Raw genomic sequence first — 16,009 nt, forward strand, 5'->3', positions numbered from 1 at the left:
ACACACACATATATACACATACATTATGTACTCTATTCACACATGACCATAGACTTTTAATGCATTTAATTGGCCTATCTAGTGGAGCACTAATATTATACAACACTTACAGCAGTTCGAAGATAAAGCTGATGACATTATATTCACATTAATGGTCTTTATTGGCCTCTTTTGATGTTCAGATTGTTGATAAAATTCTGCTTTGATTGGTTTTAGAGAGAAGACACTTAACTGTAACTGATGGCAGTGTGTGGAGCATAGGTTGCGAAGCTTCCATTCAGTATGTTAGTGCTGAAACGGTTAGTTGATTAACCGATTGATAACCAATAATCAAAATTCTTGATGAGTTCTCAAATGTGAGCATTTACTCCTTTGTTTAGTTGTACGTTTAATATCTTTGGACTGTTGTTCGGACAAAACAAGTCATCAGAAAACCTCACCTTATGCTTTGGGAGCTTGTGATTGGCATTTTTGACACTTAATAAATGATTAATTGGTAAGTCTGCAAAAAGTAATGGATAAATGAACCATTAATGGAAATTACACCATTAGTTACAGCCCTGGCGCATGTCAGTCATGTAGAAGTCAGATGGTAAAAGCATTTGACATAGAGAAGGGTGACAAATTATAGGGCGAACCCTGAATAAGCGAGTGGGGAGACAAATCAAATGCAGATGCTCGGATACAGGTGTACAGCATGATGCATTTAATCAATTGCTGAGTAGATCCAGTTAACCTCAATTTTGGAACAAGGTGTCTTTATCCTTTGAAGAAACATTCCTAGCTGGAGCGGTGTCTTGCAGGAAGACGATATCTAGCCTTCATCTGCACGGGGTCAGTGAAAAGTTTGAAAATGATGTAAAATATGCTATGGCCTTTGCCACACCTAAAAGAGATTTTGGAGCAATGTTTAGACTTCACCATCTTCATCAAAACATCAAATGGAATATCTTTTTCTGGAATGGTGTTCCTCCCTTCAGAGTTCAGAGACTTGGAGAATCAATGAGAAGAAGCCTTGAAGCTGTACTAGAGGGTACTGGTGGTGCAAATTATATTCGTCATCCATCGGTATATATTTCTAAAGTTGTTGGCATAAATATTATCCCAAAATATTAGGGCGTACCTAAGCATAAGTTGGAATAGTAGCATGTAGAGCTAATAATGTAAAAAGTGATTTAAGTTTCACACGGATGCCCCCAATTTGTTTCCCCCAGGTTCAAATAAATGCAGGAAACAGCAGAAACACAGCGACGGCACGGAGATCGCATTTGTTTGAGAAAATTACCATGGCGGCATGCTCGGAAAAAAAAAACATACTCACAGAGAAGGAAAAAAATATCTCAGTCTAGCTGCTAAATACATATTAACAGATTTCTTCCACTTCAGCATTGAGTAGATGCAGGGACGGGCTCCATCTTTGGAAAGCGAGGATGCATCCCCGCTCTAATCAATTCAGGTAGGGCAGCATTATCTGTGGAGCTGCCACCAGAGCTGCGCCGCACAATAACTCAAGGAGGGCATTTGAGAAGTGTGTGAGTTTGATCCTGTGCCAGGGTGATGAATAGCTGTTTTTTCTCTTTTGTTGCCCATCAGCACTTTTATTCTGCAGTTAATCCGCCAGGCCCACACTGTAATTTTTCACCTTGCTGTGTGATTGTGTTTGTGTGCTTGTGTGTGTTTCTGTATCTCGCTGTCAATGGAATGGCCCTCGCTCTCGTATAAACGTGAACGCCTGCATCCCGCCCCACCCTGCTGGCATCGGAGGCTGATTTAAAGGTGTGTGTGAGCACAGATAGGATTGACATCTCGTGAAAAGTTAGTGAGGAGTAGGAGCCTTATATAACATGTCAGTGGGACTCGCGGGAAGGGGGGGAGACGCTTGTTACCGGGGTGTGTCAGGTGTTAAAAGGATTGTCATGTTGTTGCAGATAATACAGCTTAGCGACTTGATTTACTACACCGATGGTGGTGTGGCGTTCTGCTTGGACCTCCTGTAGCTGAAACCACGTTCACACTGAGGCGGCTAGATAATAAAAAAAAAAACATGTTTTCCTTCTGTCCACACTGAATTGGTGTTTTTCACACAGAGAAATTTATCTTTTTGCAAATGCTCTGCAAACTTTAAAAGCTGTTAATGTTCAGATCCTCAGAGAGGATTTGGAAAATGAATCTTTTGGAAAACTACATCATAACCCTGCTCGGACCATCATAAAATAGCACTTTTTTGAACTGCGATCTAATTTCCGTCGTCTGACTACAGAAGGGAAAAAATAGAACAACATTCGTGAGTACATCTCCGTACCACATGTTGGCTGTGATGGCATGATTTTGTTGTTGGCTGACTAAAAGCGAACAGAAAAACAAATGCTCCATTTTTTGGGGGGTGTTTTAGTATGAACTTAATGAAACGTACCTAAAAAGGCTAGTGTGGTAGCACATTGTTTTCACACATACTAAAAGGCATTCTGGCTTAATCTGAATGACCACATTTTGTTTTTTTTCCCAGGATTCATCTAGCGCCTCATGTCAGACCCGTTACAGTAGACAGGTTACAGCTTGACTGCACAAATAAATGGTTAACATGCCATAAGTGGAATGACCTGAAATTCTGTATGCAGCTCTACACCCCAACAGAACTTCCCCACCTCTTCCTCCTTCTCCTCCTCTTGTCTCTCAGACCAGCTCTGATTAGGGAGTTTGGGGTCCTCGTGGTCATATTTTAATACAGCCTGAGCACTCTGGGCCCCTCCTCAGCCTCGTGCTCGCCACGTCTCTTCGTGGTGGAGGGGCTAGCATTCCTCCAGAGAGCTGTTCTACATACGGGCGGACAAGAAGCACAGCTTCGCGCAAAAGCCTGCTCTGAGACTCCACACCATTTATCTCTCAGCTGCAAGGTTGGGCCAGGACTAATTGACTGAGCTGTGTGTGTGAGTGTATATGTGTGTGTGTGTGTGTCAGTCCTAGTCCCTTGAAGCATGGCGCATTAGTACAGCCTGAGATGATAGGATGTGGTAAAGAGAGAGGCCAGCCTTGTGTTGTGAGCCCATCAGAGGGGCCTCGGATAAAAAGCTCTCCTGTAAAGTCAGTTATTGCTCTGGCTCTCCAAAATATGGCCAGTTAAACTGTGCTCAGGGAGCAGACAAACCACACTGCCTGTGCTGCATTTAAAAGCAAAGTTCTGGTTACAATGTGGGTCTTTTTTTTAGTTTTGGCCATCAATTATCAGTTAAGATAAAATTGTGCTTGTCAAAGTAATTGCTTCGATCTGGGAACATGTTGACATCACTACAACAAAGTCCGATGTTATAAGAAACACAGGCAGGTTGTGAACAAACGCACTTTATTTTGTGAGGAAATCACAAGTGAGTGCTCCTGATATGTTGGTACTAAACTGTCATTGTATAGGAAAACTGTGTAAGACAACAGGTCAAAGGTGAACCAAGATGACAATCTGGAAACGGTCGCTGACGTTTACAACAGACAGCTGACTTTTTTTTTTTAATTCATGTTCCCAGATCTCAGTAATTAACTTGGTGAGTACAATGTTATTGTTACCCTTAGGGTTAATGGCCAAAGCTACAATATTAGAGACAAACTGAAATGATTATATTTAAGGGTTCCTGCCCCGTCCTCATGTGGTTCAGCACAGACCTCGTGCTCTTTCCCTGCGTTCCTCTCACCACTATGCTCTGGACTTTATCAACACATTGTTTAACTTGGCCTCCTCCCAATGTAAGCCCAAGTACAGCACGGAGTTGGCTGTCTCACCATCCACAGGGAGTGGGCTGAGTGATGTATGTCTTTGTATGTGTGTGTGTGTGCCAGTGTGTTTGTTCGTGGGCACATTCTGGGGTGGGGGGAGGGTAGAAGCACCTCATTCTCCTGGACCAGGAAGCTTTGAATCATGCTGGCTCTTCCTGGAAGGACCCATAGGGAGCCGGGCCGAGCCGGCTGGACACAGGCAGGCTGTCTGAGCCAGAGCCTGGCCTCTCGCTGACACCAAGCTGGTGGCGAGCGTAGTTCTTACCTCACCCTCGCAAAAGCAGGCCACGCCTTCCCACTGCTCACCAGGTTGGCACGCTGCGGGCGTTTTCCTGTACTGGGAACTGTTTTCAGCTTCGGCTCCGGCTGTGGCTTGCACTGATAACCTCAGCCTCTGGAACTTTGAGAAACAAGAATTTATTGATTGGATGTAAATAGCACAAGGTGGGCTACAGTAGCTTAGATTTCAAGTTCTGCCCTGTTTGTATATTCCAAGACTAAATTTTCATTACTGATGCCACTAGTTCAACAATTCTGCAGTTTGAAGGCATTCAGTTTGGCATGCTTACCGAGCTAAATATAATTGTGTCAAGCTGTCACCTGCCTACGCTGTCACAGGCTTCGTTTAGTTCATGGAAATCACACTCTCCCCTGCTTGAGGTGCTGAGGATCTGGGCATGTAAGTTGATATTAATAGTAGAGCCGGGCTGGTGCTGCAGGGTGTCCACACCTTCCTGTTTTCTCTTTCTTCGTTTTGGCCTCGTGCTGACAGATTTACCTCTGGAGGAACTCCAGCATCTGAAAGGGGAAAAAAGGCCTCCATTGTTCAAATGTGGCTCTAGTGGAAAGAAAACAGGGCCTTTTTTTTTTTGTTGAAGAAAATAACAAGTGGGTAATAATGTATTACAATATCAATAGTCTAAACAACCTTGTCATTGAGACTTTAGTTTGTTATTTCTAACAGACATTTAGAGGACAGAGGTGTTTTTTCCAGTAAAGTGTCCCTCTTTGGGTGAAAGTGTAAAGTCTCTGGGAGAAGTTTTACTCGCTTTGAGGAGGTTCTTATTTCTGAGTCTCTGAAGAGGCTTGCTGAGCTCTGGCGTCTGATAGGAATCAGCTGTAAGGGGGATGGATATTGCTGTGCGTTTTCTTGCTGCACTCTGTCAGATAAGTTTAACAGTTGTCTCTCCCCACAATTTTCCTGTCAAACTCCACAGGGAAATTAAGTCAGGAGAAGTAACTGCTGAAGTTATCCAACTCCATCTAAAAGCGAGTGATTCTAGTTTTTAGTCTTGGCAAGGATTACAGCAGAACTCACATTGAGATGTTACGACAAAATTCAAAGAGGTTGTAGCTTCAGCTAAAAGATACAGTAAATACAGACTTCAGAGCTGCAGTGCATTCGACAACTCATTGAAAGATTTCATCTAAAGCTTTCCTGAATGAGATATAATTTGGCAGTTTACTAAAAATAACCAGTTAGATAATCTTAATCTTTTTAACTGTCCATCGAATACAGATAAAAATATCCTGCTCTGACTGCACTTGAACTAAACAACTCAACATTTAATCACTCAGCACAATGAGTCAAGGCACTGTTTTCCCAAAAGAGGGAACACCGTCCAAATATTTCATTCCATCTGACGATTGATAAAATCCCTGTGGTTTCAGTGTGGTTTCTGTATTTTCGCCACACACTGAAAATGTGGTTAGATTGGCTGTAAAAGATTGTTGTACGGAATGAGGATTTATGGTTACATAATACAATTCAAACAGATCTAAATCAAAAGACCATTCCCTTCTAATCCTACCTCATTCTAATCTTCAGAGCTTTAAACTGTGTCATATTATTTTAGTGTAATGTTAAAAACCACAGCAGCTGTTGATTTTTCATCATAATTACTAGACAAATGTTGAAATCAACTTAGACGCTAGAAAGTGCTCAGGCTGCATACCTGTGCCAAGCCTTAACAATCTTCTAAATTTGTTTTTATGAAAGAAAATGTTTTGAAGTTTGTGATCTGGATCTGAATCTGTAACAGAATAAAGTGATAAAAAATTCCGTGGTACGTGTGCCAGAATCATTTATTGTTTCAGTCAAGTGAGTACAGTAAGTCAAATAAACAATATTCACTGATATTCACCAAAAACCTATCTTTGTTTGGTTGGTCTATGCTCCAAATTGAAACCAGATTTCACTCAAATTAACATTTTTGACAGGGGGCTGAAAACAGTCTTTGGCTTATCATAAATCAAAGGGAATATATTAAGTATTTAAAAAATGCCAAGCCCTGTTTAAATCCCATTTTTCCCCCTACGTGCAGACAATTGTGGCTAAAAACTGAGACAAAGCAACAACTGTCAGTGATCCCTGTTTGAAATTCAAAAAAGAAAATGCTGAGTGTCATTTTTTTCTTCTGTATCGCCTTGTAGCAATCTGGCTTGCCAATCAAGACCAACCCCTAAACAAATAAAAAATCTGTGATGGTCGAACACTTTGACCTACAGTTTGCAATGCACTTCAACTACAGAGGGTCACTCTGCTTTAATAAGTCAAAAAAAAGCCCCAAACCTCTCATCAGTACCAGAAACACTTGTGAAAACTCTCTCAGCATTGATGTTTTTGTCCCCTTGGGATAACAGCCAGATGGGAAATATAACCTTTCTCTGTGATGGTTCTGATGCGGATTGAAAACTTGTTGAGTAGGGATTTTCTGGATTTGTCCGTCACTTAAATGTTTCATTGAAAAAAAATGTAGGTCTACGTTAAACTATTCCCCGCAGTATTGGAAGTTAACTGTTTCACATCTCTAAATGTCAGAACCTGCACTGTGAAACATCAGAACAAGAGTCTCCCCCTTCAGTGGTGAGCCCAAGGCTTCACTAGCACTTCTTCACATCCTTAGAAAGTAGAGTCTTAGTGGAGCAGACCCGAAGGCTTAATGTCAGCAAATTAATTATGGATTCACCCAATTAGTTCACAAACTACACTGTGTTCGAGGGAAAATGATCATTCCCCCAAATGACTTGTCTCTTCAGTCTTTTCCCTAGTGTGCATTATGCCTCTCTCAGAATTGTGTGTACAGCATGTGTGTGCGCTGGCCTGCATGTGTGAAGCGACACACAGCAGGCAGGTAGCCTGACCTTTTTAATTATTCAATCTCTCTAACTCATCCACTGACACTGTCTTAGCCGGCTCTCACTCTGTCTCCAGCTTGGCTTTTAGCAATCTCCCTCCTGTCCAAACATATTTCCATCTGTCTTTAAACAAAAGGAAACAGCTTCTCTGCTCTGTTCTTCAGGCTCTTCCAAATCACACTGATCTGTGTCAACACATGAAGTGATACTGTAACTGTAATGACTGTTTTGACTGTGTGAGATTGCCTCAGATCAGTAGCCTTCCCCCCCAAGTGTCTAATAAAGTAAGTAATCACTGCTTTCTAATGAGAATCTGTCAGGGGCGTTGCTCCTATCTGTTTACCAAACCAAATTATTTTCTTATTTCGGCAAAGTCAATTAATCACATCGGAGACAATTCTGTTAGTGTTTGCCTCTCAGTAGGAAGATGGATTGCAACAACGGCGTTGTCATCATTAAATTTCATCGCATTACAAGAAGATGCTCTTTCAAATTAATTCAATTTGACTTTTGTTCTTTCACATTCACTCGTGGTTAAAGTCATAATGTCATGTGTTTTTTCTGCATTGATTAATCTAAAGAATACTTGTCTTATTAATTCAATAAAATGTCAAAATATATTTCACACAGCCCAAAATGGCATCTTCAAATTTGTCTGTATAGTTCATATAGAAAAATTCAGAATATTGAGAAAGTTTAACCAATAAATGGTTTATATTCACAAATGATTATGCTATCATAGAAATTATTATAATTAGTATGATTAATAATAATTAGTCTACTGAAAATGAATCAGTTAATGAGCTAACCTTTTGGGAAATTACCTCCAAATAGATAGACTTGTCCTGTCTGTATCAACGCAAAATGGTGGCTTCTATGTGTGTTCGACCTTAGATACACCCCACGTCAGGGATTTGATTAGTCTGAAAAACACTAAACTTGTTCATAAGAAGTTCACTCATGTCTGTACACTAATAAGAATCTGCAGCCAATAGATGTAAATTGTTTGTTTATTCCGCACAAAAACAAACTGTTAAAATGTCTTTCAGTCTTTATGCTAAACTAAGCTAAGCTGAAAGTCACCTGAGTCCAGAGTAATATCAAATGGACAGATAATCGATCATCTCATCTGACTCTTGGCAAGAAAGCAAATAAACGTATTCCCAAAATGTCAAACTATTCTTTTAGTTTAGATTAGCAATTTGCCGTTGGTTCATTTCCAGTCAGTTTTCTGTCACTAATCGTTTCAGCACTAACTGAAACCGCTCATTTGTGCGTCTCTATCCGTTGTGTTGTGTTAAACTCCCCTTCCCCCACCTCTGCCGACAGTGCTCGGACAGTGATCTCTGTGTGTTGCTGACATTGAGCAGAGTTTGTGGACTGTGATTGTGCTCAGAGTGGAGACGTCCTTGGGAGACAAAGCCGGCCATCACAGATATGGATTCCTACATTTAATGTCTCGGCCTCTCGCGCACAAATGTTTCTCTTTCAATGAGCTGTGGCCCCGCAGGCAGAGAGTTTTATCGATCATCTGACTTTTAATGCCTCTTAAATATTAAGATTCATGTATATGACCTTTGTGTTTGGATTGAGAGTGCAAAATCCCTGCCTAAATACCCTTTCAGGCCCTGCTGACTGCACTGCCGGCTTTGTTTCAGTTTATCTTTTGAACCGTGGAGAAAATGTGCCCAGTTTCATAATTTTTTTTTATAAGAGCATGAGGGTCATGCTTGACTGTATTTTAGAAAGTCTTGGAGGGAGTTTCTTGGACTCTGCTTGTAGTTGGCTGAGTAAATGAGTGCGGGAGACACAAGGGGATAAGAAACAGGGAAGGTTTGGCCTCTGTGTGGGTCTTGTTATCCTCTATGAGCACTCTTTTTTTTTCTACTCTCCTCCCTCTCTGTCACTCTCACTCTTTATGTCACACACACATGCACACACAAGTGGACAGCCCTGGAAGAGGGCCCGGTGATTGATGACTCTGTGTGAGAGACCTCAGAGGCAGCAGCACTACAGAGGGATGGACAGATGAAAAGGAAGAAGGAGGGACAGGGAAAACAACTGAAATGAATCAAGTAACAGGGTGAGGTTTTCCAGCAGCCCGTTAACATACTGCAGCCAGAGAGCTGCCCTTTTGGAAAGACACCCTGGAAGTGACCCATTCCGTGTTGCTTCCTCACGTCAAAATTGATTTTTCCGTCTACAGAAGACATCGTAGACACACAGATCTTTTATGAAAAGGCAATTAAAGGTACTCCCTGTTGCTTTCTCATAAAGACCTTGAGGTCTAACAAACTTGTTGAATGCTTTTCCTTTCTCATAAACAAAGAAAGTTTAAAAATAGATTACATTTTTGTGACTGCAACTAACTGTTATTCTCATAATTGATTAATGTGGTGGTTTTGTGTTTAATAGATTGATAGTTTGGTCTATAAAAGTACCATCAAATGCTTTGCATGTTTGCTTAAAAATAAAAAAAAGTATTATCAAAATATTTGAAGATTTTGACTCTAGTTGATCAAACAATAATTATTGCAGCTCTAAAAAAAATAGCTTGCACTTTTCATTTGACTAGTAGTGGTCAAAAAGTCGAAAAGAAATTTGCAGTCTAATAAAATTGTTTCTAAAACAGACTGTAGACGGATTGTGGTGTCAGACTCTGCACATTAATTAAAAACATTTTGTTCTGATGTTCAACAAGAGAGAAATCCAGTGCTTTATGTGGTGTGCACTTTTGCTTTACTCTACAAGTAAAAAATGCAACAATCCTAGACACCCCCTCTTCTTGGGGTTGTCGAAAGGCATTCTCTGAAACATTAAATCATTAACTGTAGGAAGGTTGAGAGGCCTACAGTAGCAGAAATATGTCTGAGAAATATCTTTTGTCTGTTAGGTATCATCAGGTCAAGTGTCTGAGGGAGGGTTTTTCCTCAATGTGCTGTATACAGCTCCGTGTACCTCCCAGTGTGATGGGTCTGTGCAGTCCCGTATGTGTAGATGTGTACTGATAGTGTCACATTTGACAACTACACACACCAGCCCTGAGCTCCAGTCCAGAACAGCCAATTCTGACAAATTACACTGACGACTGAGGAGAGGGCAGACTCACATCCACACCACGCTGACTTCTCGCAGATAACGATGGAGGGCGTTGTTTTTCTGTTGAACTTCTGTCTTCCTTCTCCATTTTCTTTCTTCTAAATTCTGACTACAAAGGACTGATGAAGACTTCAAGTCATGTCTTTGCCCTGATGCTTTTTGGCAGAAAGGGATGTTTTCATGGTCTCAGCACTTTCTGAGAGGAGAGACGCCTCTGGCTCTGGTCTTAGATGAGCACAATGTGGAATTTGAGTTTTAAGTGCAACATTTAATCCCTGTTGTGTTGCAATAATTTTACTCTAGTTCTCCAAGAAGCTGATTCTCGCTGTACTCATAATGTACTGCCTGTGGAAAAACTACATACTCTGGTTTTCTCTGTAACAAAGATGCATTTTTACATATATTTGCCTAAATGTCTACCAGTGATACTGAATTGAAGGCTTTCTCAAGTAACATTTTCAGCCTGTTACAACTTCTGAACTTCTGTAATACTGATGTAATCTGAAATAGCAAGTATAATTACAATTGCCATTCCAAATCCTGGTCAAAATAATTAGCAAGAAATACAATTCATTGCATTAGAATTTGTATTATTAAAGTAGATAGAGATGTGAGCTCGGAGGAGAAACAGGCATGTAGTCAACTGATACTTAGTATATACACATATTAGAATAGAGGTGTAAGTGAGATGGTGTGCTCCCCTCTGAGTAGATTTTAACTACCCTCTATTGGCCTGAATGTGTCATTACACGACAGTCTGTCAACCTTCAGGTGCAGCACATCGACTCAAGAGCTTCATTTTGTCTGATGATGAATCTCTCCTCGCAAGTTCAGCTCCTTTAGCATTTGCGCAGATCAACTTTTGTCAGATGAATAAGTATTTTTCTATGCTTGCTTTGGCAATGGCTGTGAGGGCAAAAAAAAAAGAAAAGAAGGTAAAAGCAGATAGCTATTTGTCTAAGTCGACATACCTCCAATGTCACCGCGATCAATAAGGTATGTGACGAGTGACAAGTCAGATGGAGCTTCAGATGAATGTTTGTCAGTGAAAGAAAAACACACTTCAAACAGGAGAAAAGTGGAGCTTTTAGTGCACGGTAGCTTTGTCACTTTTTAGAGCAAATGGGGCACTTTGTCACCAACAGTATCTGAGTAAGTGTGTGTGTGTGAGAATGTGTGTGATTCACTGATTTTCTGTATATCTATCGCCTGCAGCTTCACGGGCTCTTTGTGAGCAAGAGGCTGAGTGACTTTGTAGTCAAGGATTCTTTAATGCCTTCCTGTGTCAGAGAGTTTTTTTTTTTTTTTGTGCTTGTACATCAATAATGTGTGTATATAGAGCATGGTGTGTGTTTGTGTGCCAGGGTTGTGTTTAACCAGATTCTTGCCTTTCTTCCAGGTGTATGTGCCGAGGCGGTATGCCCCGGGGAATAGTGCTGACAGTGCACTAGGAGTCTGAACCTTGTCAGTATTTGTGGCTGAGGAGGAGAGGTACCCTGCCGTGCCGAGCCGTGCCCTGCCGTCCCGTGCCGTGCTGTGTTTGACGCCATGTCCCTGACTGACAAACACAAAGTGAAGAGGCAGCGGCTGGACAGGATCTGCGAAGGTAAGGTTACATGTATGTGTCTGTCCTTAACTTTTTTTATGTCACACTTGTTTTCAATACGTGCAAGCAGAGCTGATATCATATTTACAATCACAATTCTGGATTTCACAGTTAATTAAACTCTGGGGTTTGATCTCGATGCTTATGTTTCAAGCTCCAGTGCATCAAATTAAGTGTTCTGTCTACACTAGTAAATTGTAGTTGATGTTTTTTTGTCTGTTTAAATGTCCAAAATCAGTTTTGTTCTCAAAGATGGAGAAATAATTAAATACATAATCATGGTGTCAGTAGTGAGCAGAATCAGTTTGATGGTCACTGAGCATTAAGCACTGATGTGGAGACATAACTGAGCTAAATTTGGTTGAAATGTTAAAATGTTTAGATTTCTATGTTACATATAACTATTGTTTCAACAGCCTTTCAATAACTGTATTTTGATTAATGTTTTATTTTAAGAAGGCCCTTAATTACATGTGGAAATATAATTTAAATGATGTTGAAACAATGGTTATAGGTAACCCAAATCAACTAAAACCAAATTTATCCCAGTTATTTGACCTGCAAATCACCAAAAACAATCTTACTATACAAATAATTGTGTTATTTTGCTAAAGAAATCCCATCTAATACTTGTTTTGTTTTTTTAATTTCCCTCTCTGACACTGCTTCAGAGCTATACATCCCCTGGCCAACCATCCTTATTGTTATTAGCACAACCCTAAGACCTATTGGTGATCAATACCCATTGATTGCAATAATTTTCTCCTGGCACACAGCACATGTCAGATACTACAGTAAGCAGTGTATAAATGTTGACCTCAGCAGCAAACTGGTCATCTGGTGGATGTAAATGAGATTATTGCTATACTCTGGCCTCTCTGTGAGGCGCTGTTTGTTTGTGTAGGAGTGTCTGTTATGTGACTTATGGTTATGGAGAATCTCTAAACATCTGAACTCAAGTCAGATAACCGCAGGGGATTGAATGGTTTCTATCCAGTCACGGCTGTTTGGAAGCAGCCAATTTTACACCATGAACTACAGTGATTATTAGGCTTTAGGTTGTGGATTAGAGAGCGGTGGTGCTGTATTGAAGGGCCTGAACATAGAATAGGAGCCCCCTGCCGTGCACATAGCTACAAAGTGGGCCTAGGCAACAAGGAATATGAGCCTTTGTGTGGGTGTATAAACTGTGTCTGAAGCCTTGTGGATGTGCATTTTTAAACCCACTTGTTTGACTTTGCCTGGCGCGCGTGTGTGTGTGTATGTGTATCATGCGTCCATATGTGTTTGTGTGTGTGTCTGTCAGACTGTGTCCTGAGGTAAAATCATCTCCTCTCTGCTGTCTGGGTCCCCGAGAGGCTTGTTAAGCTGCTGGGCCCTCCTGGAGCCAGCGCAGGGAGAGGCAGACATGACTGCAGTGCTGGAAAATGAAGCTAGACGCACCATTACCCCCAGTGCCAGCATATTTGTTTTGCAGCATGATGTAAGCACCTCAGAGTTGCGCACATGAAATGAAGGACATATGCCGTGCATCCTGTAAAAGCCCATAGTTAGGCCTAAGAATCCTAGTTTTCTGTCCCTGCCACTGCTGTGGAAAATTGATTATGTTGAGTTTTTGATGCAAAGTAGTAGCTTAAAAATACATTAGGTCAGTGCATTACAGCACAATATCAATGTCAATCAAAAATGTAATGTATTGCTTCATTATACTTCAATCAAGCCATGCTTTTATAGATATTTATATTTATATATTATATATTTCCTCAGCATCCACTTTTTTACATAGTTCCTTTATTCAGTCAACATTTTCATTATGTCTTGTGTATATGTATAAAGGCTATTTCAGATCCTTGTCTGCACTCTAAGGTATGTAATCGTGGTGAAGAAGACTAAATCTATTATTTTTCTATATTATTTGGATTTTATTTTTACATTTTAAGCAGCTCTGAGCAGCTAGCAGCCTAAAGTCAACTCTAAAGAAACCCAATATGTGTGTAAAGTTATAAGACCCTCTGAAATTCCCAGAAATGCAGAGAAAATGATCCCTGTAACAGGATAGGCACAGGCATGCTGGGAGTTAGATGAGAAGACTGATACCACTCTGATGTCTATACAGTAAATACATGTAGCTACCACCGGCAGCTTGTTAGCTTAGCTTAGCTTAGCTTAGCACAAAGAATGGGAGCAGTTAGCCTGGCTCTGTCCAGAGATCAGCCTGCTACCTCCTCTAAAGCTCATGGCCATCTTTTGTCCAGGACCAGTTGCCAGGCAACCAGCCTAGACTTCAGGAAGTTACCGGTCCCGCCAAGAAATAGTTCATTACATTACATAACCCCCCCCGTAAAATGCTGAATCGTCGTTTTTATACGGATTAAGTAAACAATGTAGAACATGTTAATTAGCAATCCTTAGAGGTGCTGGTACACATTTTGTTACCTTTGGATAGAGCCAGGCTAACTGCTTCCACTCCCTGTTTCCAGTCTTTATGATAAGCTAAGTTTGTCAGCTGCCAGCAGTAGCTTGACTCTAACTCTTGGCAAGAAAGCAAATAAGCACATTTCCAAAAATGTAGAACATTCAAATAATTCATTTTATCAGCTTATGACTGTAAATTACTTAGCAGTTTGGACAGCTGACATTTGAACAATAACATGACTAAGATTATCTCGCAACGATCAGAGTCTGCTCAAACTTTCAAAATTGAATAATTGCCCAACCCTAAAGGCGAGTCATAAAAACAGTCATATTTCATATCACAGGTGGGTCGTTCATTGGTGGAAATCCTTCCTGATTAGAGTTGCAGTCCGCATCCAGCTGTTGCATTCGTGTGAATCAGACAGCTGAGGTAGTTAGTCATTCCTGAGGGACCAACAGTTAGTCTGCTCTGCTGGGCGCGAGCTCAAAGCCCACAGGAGACGCATAGAGAGACGGTAACAGGTGTTGCTGTGATGCATGCGGAGTTACCTCGTGGTGAGCGTACCTGCCGACGTTCCTTCTCACACACACAAACGCACACATAAATACACACACACACACACTAGCTCTCCAGATGGCCATCATACAGGATCAGTGAATCAGTCCTCTGGCGGCCATTGTGAGGGCGTAAGGAAAAAAAAAACAGCTTGTGATTTGTGATTTGTCTATGAGCCAATGACCAGGCAAAGTTGTCCCACTGATTGCATGTAGCGGCGTGATAAGGCTGCCATGGAAATTGCCTCCACGCGAGGAGAAAAACACACATGAAGCAAGGCTCTGCTTTTTGTTTCACATACAGGTAAAAAATCCTCACAGGGCTCATTTGGCTGCTGTCGGGTGTAACTCATCTTAATCCAGGTTCACACTTCAACCAGGGCCGCAGTTGGCAAACAGATACAGACCAGATGAAGCCGTGATTCGTGCTGTCTCTCCTCAATCTCTTTCAAGGGAAGATTTGGAGCGTTCTCTTTCGAAAACGTCTGCTGAGACCACACTCTCTCTGCACTGTCCAACAGAGCCTTCGCCTGTGTTTCTATTGTTTTCCCGACACTAAAACACAGCTCTTGTCGTCCAAGACAGTTTCCAACGTCCTGCAAGGTGTAAATTGTATTTTTTTTAAATATTATACCATTGCCCGAGTTGTTCATTCTGGCTGTTTATACATTGACATTTATGGCAGTGGGATCACAAATGCGGTATCTAAGGAAACCCGGTGGGTAGATGACAAGGCTGATTAAGCCATTAAAGTCCTTGATATGCATTTAGCATAATCTGGCCTGTCTGCAAATAAGGTGGCAGGGAGCTGGTTGCGACTGTTTTCATCAAAAGCTGCCAGTTAGCTCAATCAAAGCAGCTGCTGGTAAGCATCAGCTTTAATTCAGCATTATGAGGAACAGAGAGGAGCTTTCTCTTTCACTCTTTCTCTCATTTCTCTCTCAGGGGTGAAGAGATTCATTTCTGTCATCTGAAGAGATGAGGAGTGATCTGCCATGGCCTATGTTCCTCCCAGCCTCAGGTCCTTTCATGTTCTCAGCTTAATTTGAGCTGAACCAATGTTTATCATTCTGCAGGAACTGGGCCTAGTGGCTGGGAGGAAGGATGGGGTTCTTTTCCTTTTTTTTTTCATTGCTAAGATTGTTGTTTTGCTTGTAGACTGCAATACTGTTTCCCCTCTGGGTTAGATTGGAGCCGCTCTAATCTAGTCAGATAATGTTTTAATCAACATAGGCATTTTCTTCATGTTGTGTTACATGATGACACTTTATGGTTGTATAATTAGGAATATAATTGATCCATATTAGTTGCTGAACAAAACACAAAAGTAGTTCAGTAGCCAATTGTTCTTTCTAGAGATTATATTTATTATATATATATATATATATATTATATTATATTATATTGTATTATATTATATTATATTGTATTATA

Source organism: Morone saxatilis, unplaced genomic scaffold (genome assembly GCF_004916995.1).
Source record: "Morone saxatilis isolate NCDOM2014 unplaced genomic scaffold, NCSU_SB_2.0 Contig1, whole genome shotgun sequence".
Lineage (NCBI taxonomy): Eukaryota > Metazoa > Chordata > Actinopteri > Moronidae > Morone > Morone saxatilis.